Source organism: Callospermophilus lateralis, chromosome 7 (genome assembly GCF_048772815.1).
Source record: "Callospermophilus lateralis isolate mCalLat2 chromosome 7, mCalLat2.hap1, whole genome shotgun sequence".
Classification (NCBI taxonomy): Eukaryota; Metazoa; Chordata; class Mammalia; order Rodentia; family Sciuridae; genus Callospermophilus; species Callospermophilus lateralis.
The window spans coordinates 57,479,440-57,501,923 of NC_135311.1; positions in this window are offsets into that span (position 1 = coordinate 57,479,440).

The following is a 22,484-nucleotide window of genomic DNA, read 5'->3' on the forward strand; positions in this document are numbered from 1 at the left end:
TGCATTTATATTTGACTTTGATTCTGCCATGAAGTTTTCTTTCAAGTAAAGAAGAAACAGACTGGCTCTCAAAGAGCATTTTTGTTTGTTTCCCAAAAAATGTGTTAAAGAGTCTAAGTATAAAAAGAAAGAACTATTTTTATTTACTTATGTGAAGTCAGAGCATCTTCATTGTATTTTGCATGTGGATCTTTGAAGGAGTCATATACTTTCCACCTTTCATGTGGAAAATATCTGACCATGAGAGTTATTGGGCCTCTGAACATCAGAGGCCCAATAATGTTTATTCCACTACAAGGATTTTTACTGACATAAGAAGTTTTAAATTATAGTCTTAAACTCGGGGATCTTGTTAGTTAGGCATGTGGTACCTAAAATACCATTTGAACATGTACTGATGAAAGAAATAGTTCTTTTGTTGAACATATTCTTAAAAGACTGAAGTTTCAACTCATCTCAGTATTGGAAATGTGAATTTATTTTATCTGGGCTTTTCCCCAAACAGCTTTTAGCAAAGATGTTATAAATGTACACAGAGTCTTCAGCATGAATAAATCATCTGCTGGCCTAAGGGAAAATTAAAACTTTTCTGGATACTACCATAAATGGTGGTTTGCTTAAGAGTATGTTGGTGTATGCTTGGAATGCCTAAAAGCAAACTAAAAAGTTACATTTGCCTTAAGAACATTAGGTTAATGCTTAAGAATATGAACCTGTACTGTTTACATATACAAGTTTACTCAATCTTGGTCAATTCTTGATTTGAATACTTTGCTCCTTAGTAATTTTGATAACAATATCACATAGATAGTATTTACTCCAAACTGCAAATCCACCTCTTACCATTGCTAATAGTGTTGTTTTAGATAAATATCAAAGCTGATATCCCATATTCCATAGTGTTGGTATGAAGATTAATTGGAAAAATGTGCATGTGGCAGGGGACTGATGCTGAGCCTCACAAGGGCTTTTGCATGCTAAGGTAACACTGCTTCGTCATCTCATCTTAGATCTACTAGAATTCTATGTAGTTAATCTACTTGAAGAGTCTGCAGAAACCCAGAACCCCTCAGACTGCTAGCAAAAATCTTAATGCTTATCCATTGCTACAACTGGGGAAGGTATGGTGTCCTCAGATTTTCTGTGTATCCTACATGTGCACACAGCAAGCTTCATCTTGATTCCAGATAAATCCTTAAAGACGTAGACAAAATGATATGAACAATAGATGTTTTGAAAAGATGTCAGTGTGGAGGGAACATATCTCTGCAGAAGCAGGTGAACTTAGAAGGGTTCTATGAGACATAGAAGTAAGGTCTGCAATTTCAGAGGTATATGGGCTTCACCAGTAGGCAAATACCATGGGAGTGTGGGGAAAACCTATATCCTCCAGAGGAAGCTGGAAGCAGATTTGGCCACAGACAATGATGCCCAAAGTCAAACAAGACAGTTAAATGTAGAGTCACAAACAGTGCTCACCTGCTCTCCTAGGGACTCTAAGAGGAGCATAAAAATGGGATTTGAAAGTGTTGGCATTTGTCAAGTGAACTCAGCGACAAACTGTATCAAATGATTATATCCAGAATCCCATAAGATGCCACATTTGGACTCTTATCTAGGGCCACTGAGATTTCCTATTGATAAATTTGGAAACTCTTGAGAAAAGTTTAGAATTGTTTTAGCATCATGAATGCGGCTATGTATTTGCCAGTCACTGAAGTCAGAAATATATATAAATTAGATATGTGAAATCCAGAACAGAGAGTATGATACATGGTAAAGCACTTAAGAAATAGTTGTTGAGAAATTTTTGTTGCTGCTATTGCTAATATTTAACTGCCTCAGTGCCACAGTCGATGACCAGCATTTCTATTAACACAGTAGAAGCTCAAATAACATGTGTTAAATAAATAGTTAAAAGATGCATTCCAGATCATTCCTGAGACCTCTTCTACAGAAGTCTGAAATTATAAAGATGCAACACAGAAAGTGATATATAAAAATGAATTCAGAATTAATGAAAAATGAAAACATGGGTACATCCAGTACCTCTATTTATTTCAGGATTTTTCTCTTCTTAGCATCTGCCAGAATCATCTGAACGCAACTGTTATTTTCCTACTACTACTGCCAATGATGTTCTGTTACTATGATCACCAGAGTCATTGTCCTGGTGCCGCTTCTCGACTGGTAGTGGAAACACTTTGCTGAGCTGCTGAAAGATTGTCACAGAGGAGTAGTCCCTCTCCCCATCTTTCCTGTAGAACTTGTGCCTCCTGTATGCTCTGAATGATTAGGTATCCTGGTTCTCAGGTGACTAGAGGTGATGCTTCAAACTTGGGCATATATTAAAGGTTCCACTCAATCCAAAGCATTAGCTTATGCCTGAGGATAGGGCTCCTCATGCCAGTAAACCATTAGGCAAGGAAATTAGGTACTCTACTGGAAGTAATAATTGAGCCAAATTGTCAGAAGAAGATAAGGATGCTGCTACATAATGGAGCCTTATTCAGCCTCTTCATGCTTTTATGCCCAGTAATAGCAGTAAATGGACTACTCCTGCAACTAAGGCCCTGACAAGGACTTCCTATTTAAAGATTTAGACATTTTAATGTTGAGACAGAGCACCATTACCCCATAAAATCAGCATTACCCCATAAAATTGACCAAAGTGCTGGATGAATTGTACCAGAACTAAAATAATTGGTGAAGAGATTATTAATGTTAGTACTAACCTTCCTATGATCATCATCCTCCTTTATCTCCTCTTATCCTTTCCTCTTCCTCCCTCCTCCTCCTCCTCCTCCTCCTCTTCCTCCTCTTCCTCCTCCTTCTCCTCCTTCTCCTCCTCCTCCTCCTCCTCCTCCTCCTCCTCCTCCTCCTCCTCCTCCTCCTCCTTCTCCTCCTGCTCCTCCTCCTCCAAACCATGACTGGTTACCAGTTTTGAATATCTATGATAGGAGTGAAGACTGAGTAAATTTAGTTTGGATCATGAATTGGATTACCAGGGTGGACTGTAGCAGACATTGTCAGGTGACCACTTGTATCTGCCTCCCTCCATCTCTACCTATGCACATCAATGACTTCTTATTCAGACACTGGCAGCTCTCTGCCAAAGTACTTTGGCTTCGTGTGGGACTGACTGGAAATGGCCTGGGGTAACACTTCTGAGGGCATTCCTCACTCAACTATGCCTAGAAGCTGGTGAAGAAATACCACAATTTCCTTCCTCTTTGGTGGGCCAAAAAGAGTGGTATTTTATAGGGTCTCACAGAAATTTCTAAATATTGAATCCCAATTCCCACAATGGCAAATTGTTCATTAGTATACCCTATATACCCTATATTGGCTTTGATCCCTTCCTTGTTTTACTTCCTCTCTTATTGGTGAGCAATGTAATTATTTCACTAATAAGATACTTGTGGATGAATCTTTGCCTAAAGGAATCTAACCTAAGACAAGTAGAACAAGTCAGAGTTTTGATGTCCTACCATTTATAATCCAGTTGAGGACAATGACATTAATCAATTAATTACATGATAATTATAAAATTGCAAATCTGACAAGGATTGCAAAGAAGTTACATTGCATATAAAAAGGAATGACAGGGATGTGATGTGTGTATGTGTAATGTGCATTAGAGTCAGGTAAGGTCTCCCCTGAGAAGGTGATATTAGAGCTGAGAATCGAAAGAAGGTGAAGAAGGTGAAGAGAGGAATCTGTTTGAAAGAGTAACCCATGCTGAAGGCCTTTGGGAGAAAGAAGTGTTGATGAAGAAAAAATGTGAAAATGGCTGATGTGGCTGTAGTAGAAGGTGGGAATTCAGAGGGAAACAAGGCGGGAAGCTAGGCAGGATCCAGACAGTGTTAGACTTTCTATGTATTTACGTGAAGAACTGTGGACAGCCATTGGAAAGGTTTATCCAGGTATTTATATTATCTCACTTACATTTTACATAGGTCAGAAAGAGAGACATGGTGTAAGGAAACTTGGTTTTAGCTATAACAGGAATCTAGATGAAGCCTTTTTCTATCAGTATTACTTGGAACCAAGTATTTAAATCGTGAGTTTGCGACATACATATTCACAGATTGATCTTGAGCAAATGACTTAAATGACTTAACCTTTCCATGTTGCAGTGCCTCATGGGTAAAGTAATTAAAACTACATACAACAATAATGATTAGTGCCAGACATACCAGTAAGCACAACCCAAGTGTCAGTTATTATTAATTTAATTATGATTATTGTCTAACATATCATAGTAAAAAAATAATTGATTTAAGGTAGATTATTGCTCAAGGGTTTTAGTTTTAGTTTTGGTGAATTCAGTATCTGCTTTATTGATATATTGGGGGACAGGGCAACAGAAGGTCTAGAATCAACTGTAGGCATCAGTGCTCACTAGCTGAATAACCTCCAGCAAGGTATTTCACTCAGTTCATTTTCTCCATTATGAGGAGGGGACTGATAAAAGGATTCACTTCATTGGGCCATTGTAGGACAGAAATAATCTATTGTCTATCAAATACTGGCAGGCAGGTGACAGAAAGCTGTTGTGACTATAAAGATAAGCATTGATAAGTATCTCTTATGGCCATTATCATTAGTTTATTCTTCCATTGTTATCCTATTATAATTCATAAATAAGGATCTAAGGTAACACTTTGAAATAACATTTACTTAGCAAAAACATAACTAACTTTACTACTCTGCTACAAATTTTACATTTTAAACTACTCTGATGTCTTTATATTATGAATTTCATGCATGTACTGCTATATTATTGCAATAAAGTCTTCATTCAAATGATTCTGACACCTTATCTCTTTGAGTGAAATAGCACTCTGAACTGAATGGTATTGCTAAATTACTGAGAGTCTCCCAGGTATTATACTACTATCTCTTTGGCTTCAGTGATTTCATTATAATTATTATAGCAAAATACTACATATTTTGCTACCAAGCATGAAACTCTTATGCAATTTCTTATGCAATTCTCTTTTGATAGATTTTAATGTTTCATGCAGTGGAGGGAAAAAAAGACTTCTTTTTACAATTTGCAAACTTTGTAGAAAAAAACCTGGCCAAACTATGAGTACTCTTGAAATATTTGTTGAAGCATACTAACGTTTTTGCAAGCATTGACTCTTTATTGAAAGTGACCTTTAAAAAAACTAACAACTCTAGCATACTATGGAGATATTCAAAAACAACCTCTTTTCTTAGAAATGGTAAAACAGGAAGGACTGACCATTGGTGCGACAAGGGTGGTGGTGATGGGGCTAGACCCTGTGCAAGGAAGCTGGCTTCAGCTATCTGGCAATTCTGCTGAAGTAGGGATCTGAGAAGCAAGAGGTGGGAGAGAGAGAACTGGGGGAGTTTTGAGTCTCTCTCATATCAACTAACTATACAATGGAAACAGATTTTGCTGAAGAACCCACATTGACAACTTGGGAAGACCAGCACTGGGACACCTGCCACACAGAAAGAAATGATAGGCAGGAGAAATCTTCATTTGAAAAAAAAAAAATGTCTCCTTTCTCTGTTTCCTAACCCACCCAACTCTTAACACTGAATAAAACATAATGGAAGTCAAATTGTGTCTGTGTGAGAGGAGGCAGGGAGGGGAGACTGGTATGTTGGGAGGAGGGGCGGACAGACTGAGGGCAAGAGAAGATGGAGAGGTTAAAGAGCAGTGTCCTTTTCACTTCATTTCTTTCATACTGACTTTGAGCCTGCTTAAGGTAAGAGAAAATGCAAATTTTTCTCTGACAAAGGCTTCCTATATTCAGAGAATGTGAACAAATTTCATCCTGGAGTAATAGAATAAATCTGATTATACAGAGATGCTACAAAAGCAAACAGAATGTTTGACAGTAGTATTAATAACACATCATTTTGTGTAGGTTCTCTTTATAAGTAAAGATCCCATGATTTTTAAAATGTTTTAATGAAAATGGGTGGCTCTACTAACTGCACACGATGTCCTTCCCCATCTCTGTCCTCCACTTCAGTCTCTGATGAACCCAAAGTGATGCAGACAAAGGTGAAGTAAAATAAAGCAGACAGATCCATGAGATCTATCTGTCTTAGAATCCGAAAGAACATTTGAAAGAATGAGTGTTTGAGTAGGACTTGGATCCAATAGTGATGGGTTTGATGCCCATTTAATCACCAAGGTAGTACAACATAAACAGAAGAGAAAATTGGAGTTATTCTCTTAATATTCAAAAAGTCAGGTTTTTCTTCCTCAAATTTTACCCACTCAAGCAAAGTGAAATTTTTGTAAAGGCTACATTAATTTATGTATTCATCAAAATTTTACTAAGTACCTATTATTTACCAGGGCCTGTTTTAGGCACTGGAGATTTACCTGTGAAGAAAATAAACCAAATTCCTTTCTCTCACTGAGCTTATATTTAGAATATATGAGTGTGATTGATTGGTGTTGAAGAGATTGAAAAGATAGATAATAAACTAAATATATAAGTAAATTATATAATATGCTAGAAGGTGATAGGTGTTATGGGGAAAAGACAAAGCAAGGGATATGGGAAGTATATTAGCCAGTTTGCCATTGCTATAAAAAAATATATGAAACAAACTTAATGGGAGAGGGGGCTTAGTTTGGCTCATAGCTTCAGAAGTGTCAGTACACAGTCAGTGGGCTCATTGCTCTGGGGCCTGTGATGAGGCAGAACACTATAGCAGAAGTATATTCCAGAGGAAATTACTTACCTCATGCAGGTAGGCAGCAATGAGAGAGAAAGGGACCAGAGTCCCCCAAACTTCTTCAAGATCATGCTCCCAGTGACTTAACTTCCCTTCATTAGGCTCTACCTTCTCAAGGTTCTACCACCTCCCAACATTGTCATTAACTGGGAGCCAAGCCTTTAATGGGGGACATTCAAGATACAAGTTATAGTAGGAGGAAGTGAAGAAGTGGTTTGCTGTTTTATATATGGGTTTTCCAGGGGACATATATGAGATTACTTTGCACATGACAACAACAACAACATACAAAAGCTACTTGAGTTTATTGGTTGAGGGAAATCAAATACAGGCATCATTTTTCATGGTGGGCACATGTAATTTTGTAATAAAGAATGTACAAAGGGACAGAGAAGCCTATTTAAGCCTGGTGTGCTTATCAAGCATCTTTATGCCTGGTCCTTAGTGTCCTCTAGTGAAGTGTCCTCTAAAATTTCATTAGGAGTGGGTGTCCTAATGTTGTTAATGCAGGATTTAAGGAAAGAAAAGAGACAGCCATAGTTAGATATACTTAGCTCTTAACTGGTTTAAAGAAGCCTGCGAATATCAAGCTCTTCACCCACCCATCCATCACACAATATTTACTGAGTAACCATGAAGTTCCAGGCACAGTGAATAAGTGCCAGAACTATTATGAAAGTATCCATGGTTTAGTATTTTGTTCAACATTTAAAAATAGGCATATATGTCATATGAATTTTGGAGATATTTTACAATTTTAAAAAGTGTTCAAAAAGAATACTGAGTTGGACTCACCATAGCAGGTGATAAAATTCTAAATTAATTCAGTGTTTCTGGAGAGTAATTTGGCAATGTATTCCCAAGGCCCTAAAAATGCACATAGCCATTAATACAGAAAGTTAACTTACGCAGACCAACACATTAGACAAAATCAGAGATGTGAACACAAATGTAATTTAAGTGTGTTCATTATTAATTTTATTAATGCTATTATCTCAAAATGAGAAACTAATATTCAGCAATAGGAAGTTTTTAAACTAAGATAAATTTGCATGGTTTATAACTCTGCAATAACTTAAATCATATTTTATCACATTGCTTAAATAGTATGGGAAAATGTTCAACATGTAATTTTTTTAAAAGGTCATGCATTTACTTAAATACATTGGTAACACTAAAAACAGCTCTAATAATAGCACCAAGATGAAATATCCATTGTCTATCTAATAGGGCTATTTTGGGATTATGTTCTAGAGATTTAACTTTGTGTTTATTATACTATTTCAGGAAACTGTCTAAAAATCTTATGTGACATCAAAACAAAGACATAAGTAATGTCTTGAAAGATAAGAGTAATAAATCTGCTTATATATCTTGAAGTTGATGGTAAAGGTGGTGATCCAAAATAGACTTCTATAGAAAAGTTTATATTGTAAAAAATATTGTTAAACTAAAAATTAAATGGAAAATAATAGAAGTCAGCTGTTGAAATATCCTTTAAACAGTATTAATATTAAAAATTCTAATTATATAATAAAACTATACGTGAGTAGAAATATTTTTGTACCATTTAGAGAAATTTTCAGGATGGCTCTGACAGCTTCCTAATAATACACTTCTTCAAGTCCTAGTGCTTATAATCATTATGATCATTTTAAGATTGTATATTTTAATTATGGAAATATTGAATAAATGTTAACTTATAAATATTCAAAAATTTATATAAAGTAAAACTCTCATTTGCCTTATTTCTATTCCCAGCTACTTCTTAAGAAATAACAATTTTGAGTTTTATATTTTTCTGTATTGATTGAAAAATAAGATATACATATATATTCACACACACATTTATACAGATATATATGAATGTATTATTTTGTTTTACGTAAGGAGTTTTAAAAATAATTGGGAAGATAATGTGAGTATTGCTTTAGAATTTACATTTTTACCTTTTAGGACACCTTTGAGATCTTTCCACTTGTATAAATATTAATATGTCTCATTCTTTTCAAGAGTTGCAGTAGCAGTCCATTGTATGAACTTTTGTAAACCTGCTCTTTTAATTGAGATTTAGGTTGTTTTCAATTTTTTTGGTGTTACAAATGATGTCACGGTGCATGTTTTATATGTCTTCTTCTACACAGTTATTTCTTTAGGGATCTTTTGGAGAGGCTAGGTGATAGAGTAGGCATATTTTAACTTTTATGGGTACTGGCAAATTGTTACCTTTGTAATATTCAATTTCCTATCATTACAGTAAAAATCTGAGGCTGGATGACTAAGAAAATAAATTTATTTAGCTCACCTTTTTGGAAGCTGAAAGACCAAACAGCATAGCACTGGTCTCCTTGGCTGTGTCACATCATGGCAGATGGCATCATGGTAGGAGCGTGTGTCAGAAGCAGAGATCACATGGTGAGACAGGAAGCTCAGGAGTACAAAGGTACCAGTCTTGCTGCTTTATAACAATCCTCTCTTGAGAACTAGCCAAGGTCCCATGAATTCTCTCCAAGGACATCATCCCTGATGACCCAATCACCTACTCTTAAAGTTTCTGCTACCTCCCAATAATGCTCACCCTGGGGACCAGGCTTTTAACACATGAACCATTGGGGGATTCCCTTGAACCATGACCAAACTGGTCACTCCTGCCAGTAGTGTATGACAATTTCAAATTTCCCACACACCCACCAAAGCATAGCATCAAACCTAAAGTGTTTTTATACTATTCTATGATTTAAGTTTATTTGAATGAGATCTGTATGTATTTTTAGAAATAATCTCCATTATGCTGATCAAAAATACATTTGTGCTATCTATAGTTCATCTATGCCTGATATTAATTTCTTTTCTGTTATATAGCTGGACTATATATTCTCTGAATCTGTAGCTCTTCTCCCCTAATTTTTAAAGTTTTAAATTTTAGTACAGTCAGAAACTTACACATTTTTTTCTCTGTAGTTTCTATGTTTTATGTATTTTAAAAAGTATCTTCTTTCCCAAAGTTAAAAGCATATTGCCTTATTTTTAAAATAGTGTTTGTAGTTTGATTTTATAGTTACTCTTTAATCCACATGGAATTTATTAAATTTATTTATTTTTTCTATGGAAAAAATAAAGATTCAACAAAATTTTTCTCTCTCAATTTAATGATTACTCTATTCAATTCTTGCTGAGTTGTTTTATTACTGTTATTAATTATGGCATATTTATCCATATGTAGTCTCATATTTTAACTCAATTTCATTTCAGTGATCCATTTTTTTCTTCCTGCATCAGCACCATAATGTTTTAATTCCTACTTTCTTCTGACTTTACAGTGCCTGTGAATCTGCGTGTTAATATTAGCAAACTAAATACCATGTTTCCAAGAAAGGATCCTGGCATAGAGTAGGAGTTAAATTGACATTTATTCAATTTTCTCTGTAAACTCTGAATTGCCTTCAGCAGACTGAAAAAGTAATGTATTTGATGATAAGATAAATTGTCTTTCCTAGTTTTTCCTCTTTTCCAGACTCCCATCTTTGAAATATTGAGATTGAAACAAAATCATTTTATTAATCTCTGCCTAAGAGGAGAAGCTATCATGCTCTCTTGACTCCTCCATTTATAAATAGCAGTGTTTATAAAAATAATTAGTGGATTGGAGCCTCCAGTAATCCTTATGGTTGAAGGAAACAGATATTCTTCTTTTTAATTTGCCCTGTATCTTTAAAGAAAACTTTCCTATGTGCATATGTGAATACACCACAGTGAATCTCCGCTTCACGCACAACCACAAGACTGGAATCCTAATTAGAATAAAATATTTTGACATATTTATATAAACATGCAGTATGTCTTATTAATTAGGATCCCAGTCTTGTGGTTGTGCATGATGTGGAGGTTCACTGTGGTGTACTCATATATGCACACAGGAAAGTTATATCAGATTCATTCCTCTGTCTTCTGATTCCTATCCCCTTGCCCTTCCCTTCATTCCCAATTGTCTAATCCATTGAACTTCTATTCTTCCCCTTCTCACCCCTTGTTGTGTGATAGCATCAACATATGAGAGAGAACATTTGACCTTTGTTTGCGGGGGGTGGGGAAATTGGTTTATTTCACATAGTATAATAGTTTCCAGAGCCATTGATTTACTGGCAAAATTCATAAGTTAGTCAATTCTCAAAAGCTAAGCTGTGGGAGACTTCTTCTTACTGAGTAAATCTCCTTTCTCATTATTGGTCTGTGAAGGATATGGAAAATAACAACCTCCAAGAAAAAGGGGAATAATCACCCCCAGGGAGAAAGGAGGACAGTGTGAGGGGCTGGAGGAGGCAAACAATGGACCCTGGGCTCTGGACTTTCACCCTTTCCCAGCAACAATGGGTTTTGCAACTGTTTCCCTGATATAGGCTTTGAATTTGCATAACTATTCCTTTTGACTGCCCAACTGATACACTCAGTAAATGATTCAAATCTCACTTGTTACTATCCCAATCTCACTTAAACACTATAAAAATCACACCCCTCCTGTAATCAGTTGCCATTTTCTCCCCTGAAAACATGCCATTCCGCTGCTTAATAAAGAAATCTTGCTGATCCCTTGAGGTCTGTTCCCTGTTTCCATTATTTTTAATTTCAGTCTGTTTAGATTTTCTATTTCTTCACAATTCAGTCTTAGTAGGTTGAATTTCTAAAATGTAAGCATTTCTTACAATTGGTTGATGTATAATTGGTTGTTGTAAATTTTTTTTTTTTTTTTTGTCAAAGTCTCTTCTGATCCTTTGCATTTCTCTGGTGCAGTTATAATGTCTCCTCTTCCATTTCTGACATTGTTTGAATCTTATCCCTTTTTTATCCTAGTTTAGTTAAAGGTTTGTCTATTTTGATTCTTTTTAATTAACCAATTCTTGGTTTCATTCATCTATTTTTTTCCTATTCTTTATTTTACTTATGTTTTCTCTGATTGTTATTATATTCTTCCTGATACTAACATTAGGATTTGTTTGTTCTTTTTTTGTTTCTAGTTCCTTGAGGGATAATGTAACATTGTTCATTTGGGATCTTCTTTTTTGATTTACCACTATAAACTTCAGTCTTAGTATATCTTTTGCTGCATCCTCTAAACTTTGGCATGGTGTATTTTGTTTGTCTGAAGATATTTTTGAATTTTACATTCAATATTTCTTTGACCTATTGGTTGTTTAGGAGCATGTCAGTTAATTTCCTTATATTTTTGAATTTTCCAAAACTTCTTCTATTATTGGTTTTTAGTTTCATACCATTGTGAACTGAAATAACATGAGATATGATTTCAATCTTGATTTTTAAAAATTTGTTTTATGATTTAATAATGATCTAATCTGGAGAATATTTTATCTACATTTGAAATGTTCATTCTGCTGCTACTGGATAAAAAATTCTGTATATGTCTGTTAGATCCAGTCCACCTAAAATATAGCTTATGTCCAATGTTTCTTACTGACTTTCAGTCATTTGCTGAGGGTCGGAAGTTGAAGTTTCCTGTAATTATTGTAGTTGATTTCTTCCTTTACATCTATTAATATTTGCTGTATATATTTAGATGCTCTGATGTTGGATATATATATAAATCTTAAAAAATGTTACATCATCCTAATGCATTGACCCCTATATCATTACAGGATGACCTTCTTTGTATTATTGTACAGTTTTGGTCTTAAGGTATGTTTTATTGAAGTATAGCTGCCTCTGATCTTTTCTAGTTTACATTTGCAGGGAAGATTTTTTTATCTTTTCATTTTCATTCTGTGTGTGTCTTTTTGAAGGGTGTCTCTTGTATGTATACAGATAGTTAGATTTTATTTTTAAATTAATTCAGCCAGTCTCTTTTCATTGGAGAATTTAATTCATTTACATTTGAGGTAATGACTGGTAAATAAGTACTTCTACAACTATTTTGTTAATTGTTTTCTGTTTGTTCTGTAGGTCTTTTTTTTTTTTTTTTTTTTTTCTGCCTTTCTTGCTATCTCTGTCATTTGGTGATTTTCACTAATGGTATCCTTTGATTGTTTAGTTTTTTTGTCTTTGTGTCTCTAGTAGAGATTTTTGTTTTGTGCTTACCAAATGTTTCTTATATAAAACATCACATAGTTAATAAGACAGTTTAATCAGATAACTTCGTATAAAAATATGCAATTTTACTTCACCCCATTTTATGTTTTGATGTCACCTTTACATCTTTTTATATTGTGTAACAGTTTCAATAAATTGTTGAGGCTATAATTATTTTTCAGTAATTTTGTCTGTTAATCATACTAAAATTATCAGTGATTTATGTATAACCACTATTATATTAGAGTGTTCTGAATTTGACTATGTATTTACTTTTACCCACCAGTTTTATACTTTAATGTTTTCATGGTACTGATTAACATCCTTTATTTCAGTTTGAAGAACTTCCTTTAACATTTCTTTTAAAGCAAATTTAGTGGTAAGAACTCCTTATACTTTTGCTTTTTCTGAAAAATATTTTATTTCTTCTTTATTTCTGAAAGATAACTTTTCCAAGTAATGTATTCTTGGTCAGAAGTTTCTTTCCTTTAACACTTTGATAATATTACCCCATTCTTTCTTGGCCTATATTGTTTCTGCTGAGAAATCTGCTAATAATCATATTAGAGTTCCTTTCTATGTGATTTGCTTCTTTTCTCTTGCTGCTTTGAGGATTCTCCACATTTTTTTATTTTTGATGGTTTGATTAATTAAAATAAGACTTAATTATTTAAGGTTGATTAAAATAGTCTTATTTGGTTTGAATCTTACTGAAGTTCCTTGACCATATTGTATGTTAATATTTAAATCTTTCCCAACTTCTGAATGTCTTTAGCTACTATTTCTTTAAATAAGTTTTATGTCCCTTTCTCTTTCTCTTTTTCTTGTGATCTCCTATAATTCAAAAATAACTCCCTTAATGCTGTTCCACAAATGCCATAGACTTTCTTTTTTTTTTCTCATTCTTTTTCTTTTCTGACTTCATGTTTTCAAATAATCTATCTTTCAGTTCACATTCTTTCTTCCTACTTGTTCAAGTCTGTTGTTGATATTCCTTATTGCATTTTTCATTTCATGTATTGTTCATTTTTATTATTTAAATCTCTGTTAAATTTTTCATTTTGTTCATTGATTATTTTCTTTATTTTGTTGAATAATGTCTCTGTATTTGCTTGAAATTCACCAAACTTCCTTAAAATAATTGTTTAAAATTCTTTGTCAGTTTGTAGATCTTCACTACTTTGCCATCTGTTAAAGAAATAGCCTTTGATAGTTATATTTATCCTTGATTTTTCATGTTTCTTCTTGCCTTATGTTGATGTTTGCATATTTTATGGAACAGTCCTCTTCTAAAGTGTGTTTTGCTTTCAGGGGAGAAGGACATTCACTTTGAGGGAGTAAGAGGGAGGTTTCTGGGTTGTATAATGATTCTTGAACTGTTTAGTCTTCATGCAGCTCTGTCAACAGAGTTCAGTGTTGATGAATATTTCATAGATTGTCAGCAGACAATTCTATGGATATTCAAAGTGGTGGCAAGAACAATTGTGGTTGGTGATGATAACTGCTAAGTTCCTCCTGAAGTCTGTTTCTCCAACTGGGGAAATTGTGACTGAGTGGATCATTTTTGGCACTTGATCTGGCTTGTATGCCATTTTATGGTAGTGATGGAACTGGTGTTAGATTTGTAATGAAGCCAGATTTAAAGATAGGTAGTTAGTGTAGTTAGGTAAATCAGGTCTAATATCAAGTAAAGTAAAAAATGAAGGCCATGTTGAGAATGGAGTCCAGAAAAGCAGAACAACTCTTGGAATGAATGTCCCCAACGCCCAGAGCCCATCCCAAAGAAATGTTAATGAAATAGCTCCCAGCAAATGTGTTGATGCTAACCCAAAGTCCTTCCTTCCCAGATTACTCCTTTGGCCCACCTACGCCCCACCCTTCAGGCCTTCCCACCTACATTCCATCACTGAAAGATAATAGAACAAAGGAGAGGAATGGGGGAAAACTAGATGAAGACCTTAGCTATAAAAAGGGGAAGACATCGCCCTTCCATGAATTCCACCTCTTGGGTCCCCTTCTTCCTCTAGAGAAGTCTTTTCTGCTGTCCTTTAATAAAGCCTCTACTTTCCACTCTAAACTTGCCTCAGAGTGCTTCTCTGGTGTTATACTTCAACATTGGGGTAGCAAGGATTCGTCACTGGTAAACAATGATAACAGTAATGTCCATGAATTGGTCAAAAAGCCAAGGCCAAGTATGTGTACACATGGAAAGAAGACAGCTCTAGATTCCAATTATTGTATCTCCATGCAGGGTATAAGCTTCCTCTGCTGCTGAGTTGCTAATAGTAGGCTAGGTTCAGATATTACAAACCAACAAGGGATCCAGGGACAGCAGCATGGGCATGTGGAGAGCTACAATGGCTCTGGATTTGAGGGCAAGTTTTGTCTCTCAATGGTAGCTGAGTTTGTGCCCAAAAAGTGGGTATGGGCAGATAGACCTTGACTCTGGAGTCTTAGATGTGAAATAGTTTGATTTGGCAGTGGCTCTGTTATCTGAGTAAAGATGATATGCAGTATATAATCTGAGTTGGGTTCTGGGGTGCAGGATATCTTTAGTTATGATTGAGCTTGTGTCTAAAACTCAGACACACACCCAGAGATAGGTTCTGGAGTTTAGTATGCAAACTAGTTGCTATGTTGATGGCTTTAATGTCTGGGGCAAGAGAAGATGCAGTGCAATTATATTACTGAGGTCATATTACTGGACTCTTAAGAGTGGCCACAACTCAGGGTTTAAGGTGGGTTGGGAGACATGACATTTGTAGTGCAGCAGCAACACAACAGCAGGTACTTCCTGAGAGTGGGCATATGCAGAAGTATTTATTTCTCTTAGTTTTCCTAGTACGGATGACTATTGGTTATCTGAGTGGCAAAAAAGTGCCAGAACCCAATGTGGGCCTGGATTCTAGGAACTGCAGTCATTTCTGCTGTGTGACTGATAGCCTAAGTCTTTCCCAACACCCCCTGGCATCTCTGTTATGTTGATATCATCAGTGATGTTTTTTGTTTATGTTCTTTTTCTTCTTTCTTTCTTTTATTTTTGTGTTTATTTTTGTTTATTTATTTTTATTCCACTGTGTTGTTGCTATAAGTTCTTAATGGGTCCCTTAGCCATCACAGAGATATTTTGCTTTGTGAATAGCTGTCTTTTTTTTTTTTCCCTTTATGGTGGAGGGATATAAACTGACATTTCCTACTTGATCTTCTTGGTAACATCTTCCAAACTGTTGCTCTTTAAAAGACTACTTGACTTTGAAAAATAACCCTTATGTTCCCAACTTTAGATTTGCCTAATGTGGGTCGGGCATTGCCTCCTACAAGTATCTGGATTGATTTAGACTCATTCCTAGAATCTATTTATCATTACTATGGTCTAAAGTATTCCCCCAAAATTCATAGTTGAAATCCCATATTTAAGGTATGGTACTATAAGATAGCATCTTTGGCAGATGATGAGCAGAATGGGATAAGTATCCTTATAAAAGAGGTCCAAGGGAGCCCATTTTTCTTTCCACTAAAGAAGGACACAGTGAAAAGATGTGTATAAATGAAATATGAAACTGGGTCTTACCAGGCACCATATGTGTTGGAGCTTGATCTTTCACTTCCCATCATCCACACTGTGAGAAATAGATTGCTGATCTTTATAAGGCACCCAGTATGGGTTAGTTTGCTATAGCAGCTTGAATAGACTAAAAGAATTCATTCCAGAGTGGAAATACTGTATTATAAACTATGAATTTGTGGTTTTATAATTTTAGTTTATAGATCAAGAATTTGTGAAATGTGTTTTGTGTTAGTTTCTCTAGTCCGGTCACATTCTAATAAGTTGATTAAGTTAAATTTTTGAACTTGGAGAGTGGAGAACTCTTCCTGCATTGCTTCTTGGTAAGAACTTCTTTTGAGTAAAAAATCCATCTACTTGGGGCTGGGGATGTGGCTCAAGCGGTAGCGTGCTCGCCTGGCATGCGTGCGGCCCGGGTTTCAATCCTCAGCACCACATACAAAAAAGATGTTGTGTCCGCTGAAAACTGAAAAATAAATATTGAAATTCTTCTCTCTCTCTCTCTCTCTCTCTCTCTCTCTCTCTCTCTCTCTTTAAAAAAAAATCCATCTACTTTATCTTGTTAAAATTAGTATGTCTTCTTTAAACCTGAAGTTGAATGCTATTCATTTATTGAAAATCTTTCAGCAAATGTTGTTGTAGGCATTCAGGATACAACAATGAACAAAATCATCAAAGCCTTTGCTTTTATGGGCCCTATATTCTAGTGAGATAATAATATTTATTAGTAGTACAAAAGATACATTGAATATTTTCTAGTTATATTCTATCATTTCAATATTTGAAAGGGAAAAAAAAATCTTATTTAAAGGTAAAACCACTTGTTCAAGACCAGACAAGTAATTGATGTAATGCTAGGTCTTAAAACTAGGTTTTATCATTGTCATAAATAGGAGGAAGGTGTCAGAGAGTCAAACTAATATTTCCATAGACTGTTGTGTAGTCCTGGTAGAGAGGATCATGGGCCTCTTAGAGTAGTTACAGCTACTAAGAGAGATGACACACCAGACAGAGACTCATTTTCATTTAGTTCCCTCATTACTCTGCCCAATTTTTTGATACAAAAAATTGACAAAATATCTACAAGAAAAAGTATAAGACCATATTTTATAGCACAGAAAGAAAATGTGCCACTAAATAATGAGGAGAAACCAAAGTAAGAAAGACAATCTTTAACCAGTTAAGTGACTATTAGTCAATTTGGAAGATCTGCTTTAGCTTTGCTATTTGAATTGTTGCTTAAGTAACAAAAACAACAATATAGCTATGTGAAGGGAAGCATTCAAAATACATACTCAAAGAATTAAATTGTTGTGACACTAAGAAAATTAATCTCATGAGTATTTGACTTAAGAAACAATTCAGTTAATTTTGTGTTCATGGGGCTTTAAACCTAAGAACACTTTGTGTTTACCTACCAGTCTCTGGAAAAAGTAGAAAAAAGTGTGGCTTTGAAGTTCAGTTTCCTGGATTTGGCTGCATATTCTATCTCCTAGTTAATACTAGAAGGTCTTTGGCCAAGATATTAGTCTTTCTGTTTCTGTTTTCCTTAAAAAGTAGCCTGTGTGTCTTTCTCCAAATATCTGCAGAAAGGGACAAATAGATCAGTGCATAAAAACATACTTTAAACTAAGGAAATGTATACTAAATTCGTTAAGCAAACATCAGGCATTCATTATTTATAAAGGTCCATATAGCATTTCACTTAGTCCAAAGCATACACACACACACACACACACACACACACACACATAAGTAAACAACATAAATGTTTATATATATGTGTGGGGGGGGTCTGTATGTATGTGTTTATGTGTGTGTATATTCGTGTATGTGCATGCATACGTTAGCTTATCTCTTGCTTCTTTGTGGACTCCTACCAAAGGCCTACCCTGATATTATTACTGACTAAGAAACTTCTGGATAAAATGTGAGGTCAAAGAAGTTTGTCTCTATTCTCCTGCAAGCTATTTTCCAGTTCACGTTTCCTTCATATAATGGACACTAAAATGCAGGACTTCTTATTCAAGATTATTGGAAGGATGTCATGAGAAATGTAAAGTAAAAAGTGCTTCAGATATGCAAGGACAAATTCTTTGTTTCAAGTGCTTTTAGCACCCATATTCAACAGAAGCTGCACAGAAGCTTGAGATTGTATCACACCTCCTATTTGTTGTGATTTGGAAATTGATTGGCTTTATTTTATTCCCTTGTTTGTGAACCTCTTACTCAGCAGGTGATTCACATTTTCTTTGGATTTTAATTTGTTCCATTTTTAGGCAAATGGTACAAAGTTGTCTAAAATCTTCTATTGTATTTACAAATTATTATTACTAGAGTTCTCTGATGCAGGTAGTTTCTGGTTTTCTTTTATAGATAATTCATCTTAGTGTTCCCAGAAGCTTAGATGGTATGTAGATGCTGATTTAACAGTAGCTCCAAATTAAGTAAAATCAGACAAATTTTAGATGTTTATAGGCAATGTATACATTTCATTTTTTTCATACAATCTGAAAATCATTCACCAAAACCTCATCTAGACATATGAATGACTCACCAATTTCTAATTTATTTTCTCCATACTATATAATAAGTATGCTAGCAATATTTGAAAAATTAATAGAAATGATTAGGTAACATCACTCTACCCACTTTTCTGTACATGGATCCTTCAAAAATATACACAAATTGGACATTATAATGCTCTGAAAGAAACATGAGTTTTGAAAAACTGGCTTCCTATAGCAGGGACCATGTCTTACATTTCTCTGTATTAAACATATTCTGTGTGTATAGCTGTCACTCAAAAGTTTCTTGTCAATTTTAAGTAAATAGAAAGACCAGGAAAAGTGTCTGGTAGTCGGGAATAAGAAACATTCGTAATGCAAAGTTCTGACAGTACATCTTAAAAACTAGAGATGTATAAGCCATGTATAAAAGTCCAAAATAGAATTTTGCATGAGTAAAAATTTAGTCTGCTTAACCAATGTTATATTTCTGGGGGAAATTTGAAATCTGAAAGATTGCTCAACAAAGATAGTTTGAGCCCACTTGGTAAAAACAGAATGCAAGTTTATCGAGCAGAGTTGGAAGACTTCTGGAGAAGGATGGGAAAACCTTGGGAGAAGGATGGGAAAACCTTGAGAGAAGGATGCAGTCAGAGGAGCATAACAGCAAAGGGGACGAATGAATAAGGCAGTCTGAGTGTTGTAGGAATAACTAATGCACAGCAGGAGGAAGCAGGAATGCAGATTATATGTCAGAGCAAGGGGAAGGGGCTGGCCTCCTAGTCTTTCTTATGTACTTCCTACTTGCACATCTGAAAACTCAGAGTCTACTGTGTTGGAGAATGGATTCTGATGATCAATACCCAGAAAACCATCCTTTATGGGCACAATGCCAGAGCAGCATCCATAGAACTGAGGCTAAAACAGAATACAGATCTCCAAATTAAAGATTGCCTTAGATGAGATGCAGGTAGCTTAAGGCATATACAAACTATTTAAGAATGATGTTGAATACTTTCAAGGTTTCTAAGTGTACTGGAAGCAAACAGTTCAATGTTAGATAAGACCTTACAGACATGGATTTTTAAAGAAAGTTCCTATAATATTTTTTTTGTCTCAGAAAAATTACTATTATTTTCATTGAGAATTTCATATTTCCATATTTTAAAACTAAGATAGATGATTGGGCCTTATGCAAAGGAGAGTATTGCTGGATCTAAAAAAATACAAACCATTTAGATTTACAGAAAGGTTATTCTTTTAGGCAAAGACCAGTGACAAAGCACAGCCATCAGAAAGTGAACTGGAGAGAAAGCAAATGGGAGACTTTTGATCTAGAGCTTATACGTTGCAAATATGGTAGTAGAGATAACATTTACATAACTAGGGCACAGGGGAAATCTCATTTACAATAGTGACATCTTATGGCTTTTGGTTTCTAGAGCTGACCATTTCTTTACTGAGGTTTTTCTTTTTTCCGAGTCTTACAATTCATCCTTTATGCCATTTTTTCCCTGATAATTTATTCAAATGAGATACCCTATACACAAATGTAGGTGGAAAAAGTTCTTCTCTAGGTATATACCCCTTGTTTGAATAGGTCAAGAAATGGGGCACATTGTTGATATTTGATTTTTTATGTTATTTTTCTTTCCAATACTTATAACAATTAAGTATCTTAAGAAGCATTGTTTATTCAAGGCATAATAAAAATAGCTGTTGGAAGAAATGATTGAGTTTCTTTAGCAACAGAAATATGTACTTAACCACAAGTTACTGAACATCAGAAATAATAGCTTCATAATGTAGTGTAATTGAATCTCATTTTTGCTATAATGGAAGACATTTTGATTAGTACAAGATACAATTACTTCAGTTATTAGACATCTGATAAGGTCAACTCATGCTTTTAAATACAAAGCAACTTAAATGTCTAACAGGCATTAAATGTCTGACATACATTTCATTTCACAATCTGCCCTGAAATATATGCAAAAATTCATCCATTGATGGAACATTGTATTCCACTCAACATTGAGTTCAATAAAATCAAGTTTCTCTCTTGCATATTTTTATGCTATCATAGTTATTCAGAAGAAATCTCAAAAATTGATTAATGTAAATTAACTATTAGGAATAATTCATACTTGTCTATGCTGACATACCATGAGGGATATATAACTTACATTTCTTATGCTGACAGGTCACAAACAATATGCTTTATTAACTTTGTCTTGAATTTGTACAAAAAATTATAATACTAATGATGGCTTTAATCAATTTCCAAAAGAAGAGACCAGATGACAGTAATGCTTTGTTTCAAATATTTTTTCCTAGAAAAATAGACATCTTTTTCAGCAGAGGCATTTTTGATCTTTCTCTTCTCTTTTGTGAGACACCCACAGGTAATTCTGATTTCTATTAAATGAAAAAAAATTCATATTCAATTAAAAGTATAGTTGCATGTGAAAAACATTTAATAAGACTAAATGTGGTATAAAAATACAATTATTTCAAAGCAGAGTAAAATTTCATAGATTTCAATCAAACTGTGGTCTTCCTTTGATGACAGAATGTGATAGGGTAGAAAAGATGTGGATCAACTTACCAACAACCATGAGATAATGCCTTGCATGGGCCTAGGAACCTAAAGATGGATAAAAATTTACCATCTTATCTTTAAGGACTTTAAGGAGCTCAAAAACCAGGGATTATATCATGTGAGAATTTATAATGCATAACAAATGAAGAAAAATTTGGAGATATTCATTTGTATTTAAAAAGTGATAATATGTTACTTATTCTGTAGAATTATGGTTAGCACTTTTTGCCTATTCATATATTAATTGGAGAAGTATACAGACTCATATACACCGGTGTATAAGTGTTACATTTTTCTCTCCAAGATTTTGGTACATATTGTTTTCTAAAATGTGCAAGAGACTTGTTGAATGATAATGAAGGTTTATTAAATATATGGACAGCAAATGAAAACATCTGAGCGTGTCTTTAAATATGTAAAGAAGCTGAAAAAAACAATGAAACTAGCAAGAGAATGTAATTATATAACAAGTTGCAAAATGAACATGCAAGGATAGATAGAAATAAATAATAAGTAGCAATAAATAATTTAAAATCTCCCAAGCACAATAGCACAAAAACTACACTAATCTAGATTTCTTTTCAGAGCAAGGAATAAAACATTACAGCATTATTAATGAATAGAAAACTGAAGAGATTATTCATGTTCCTTGGGAAGACAATCATATAGATAGAAAATTTGAATTAAATAATAGACTAAATGCAAACAGTAATCGGAAGTGTGTGGAATATTTGGTTCTAATTTCATATAAAAGAGTAAATAAACATAATGTTAACACATTTGAAATATACTATTACATATTAAAACAACCTACTTAACTGTTATCAGAATAGAAATGAAAAAATAAATAAATAGATCATAATAAAGGGTCCAAGATAAATCCATGTACAATTGAAATTTAATGTATGATAAATATGTTCCTTAAAATTAGTGCGGAAAGGATAAAAGCTGATAAGCCTATTGACTTTCTATAAAAAATACCTCACAATAAAAACAA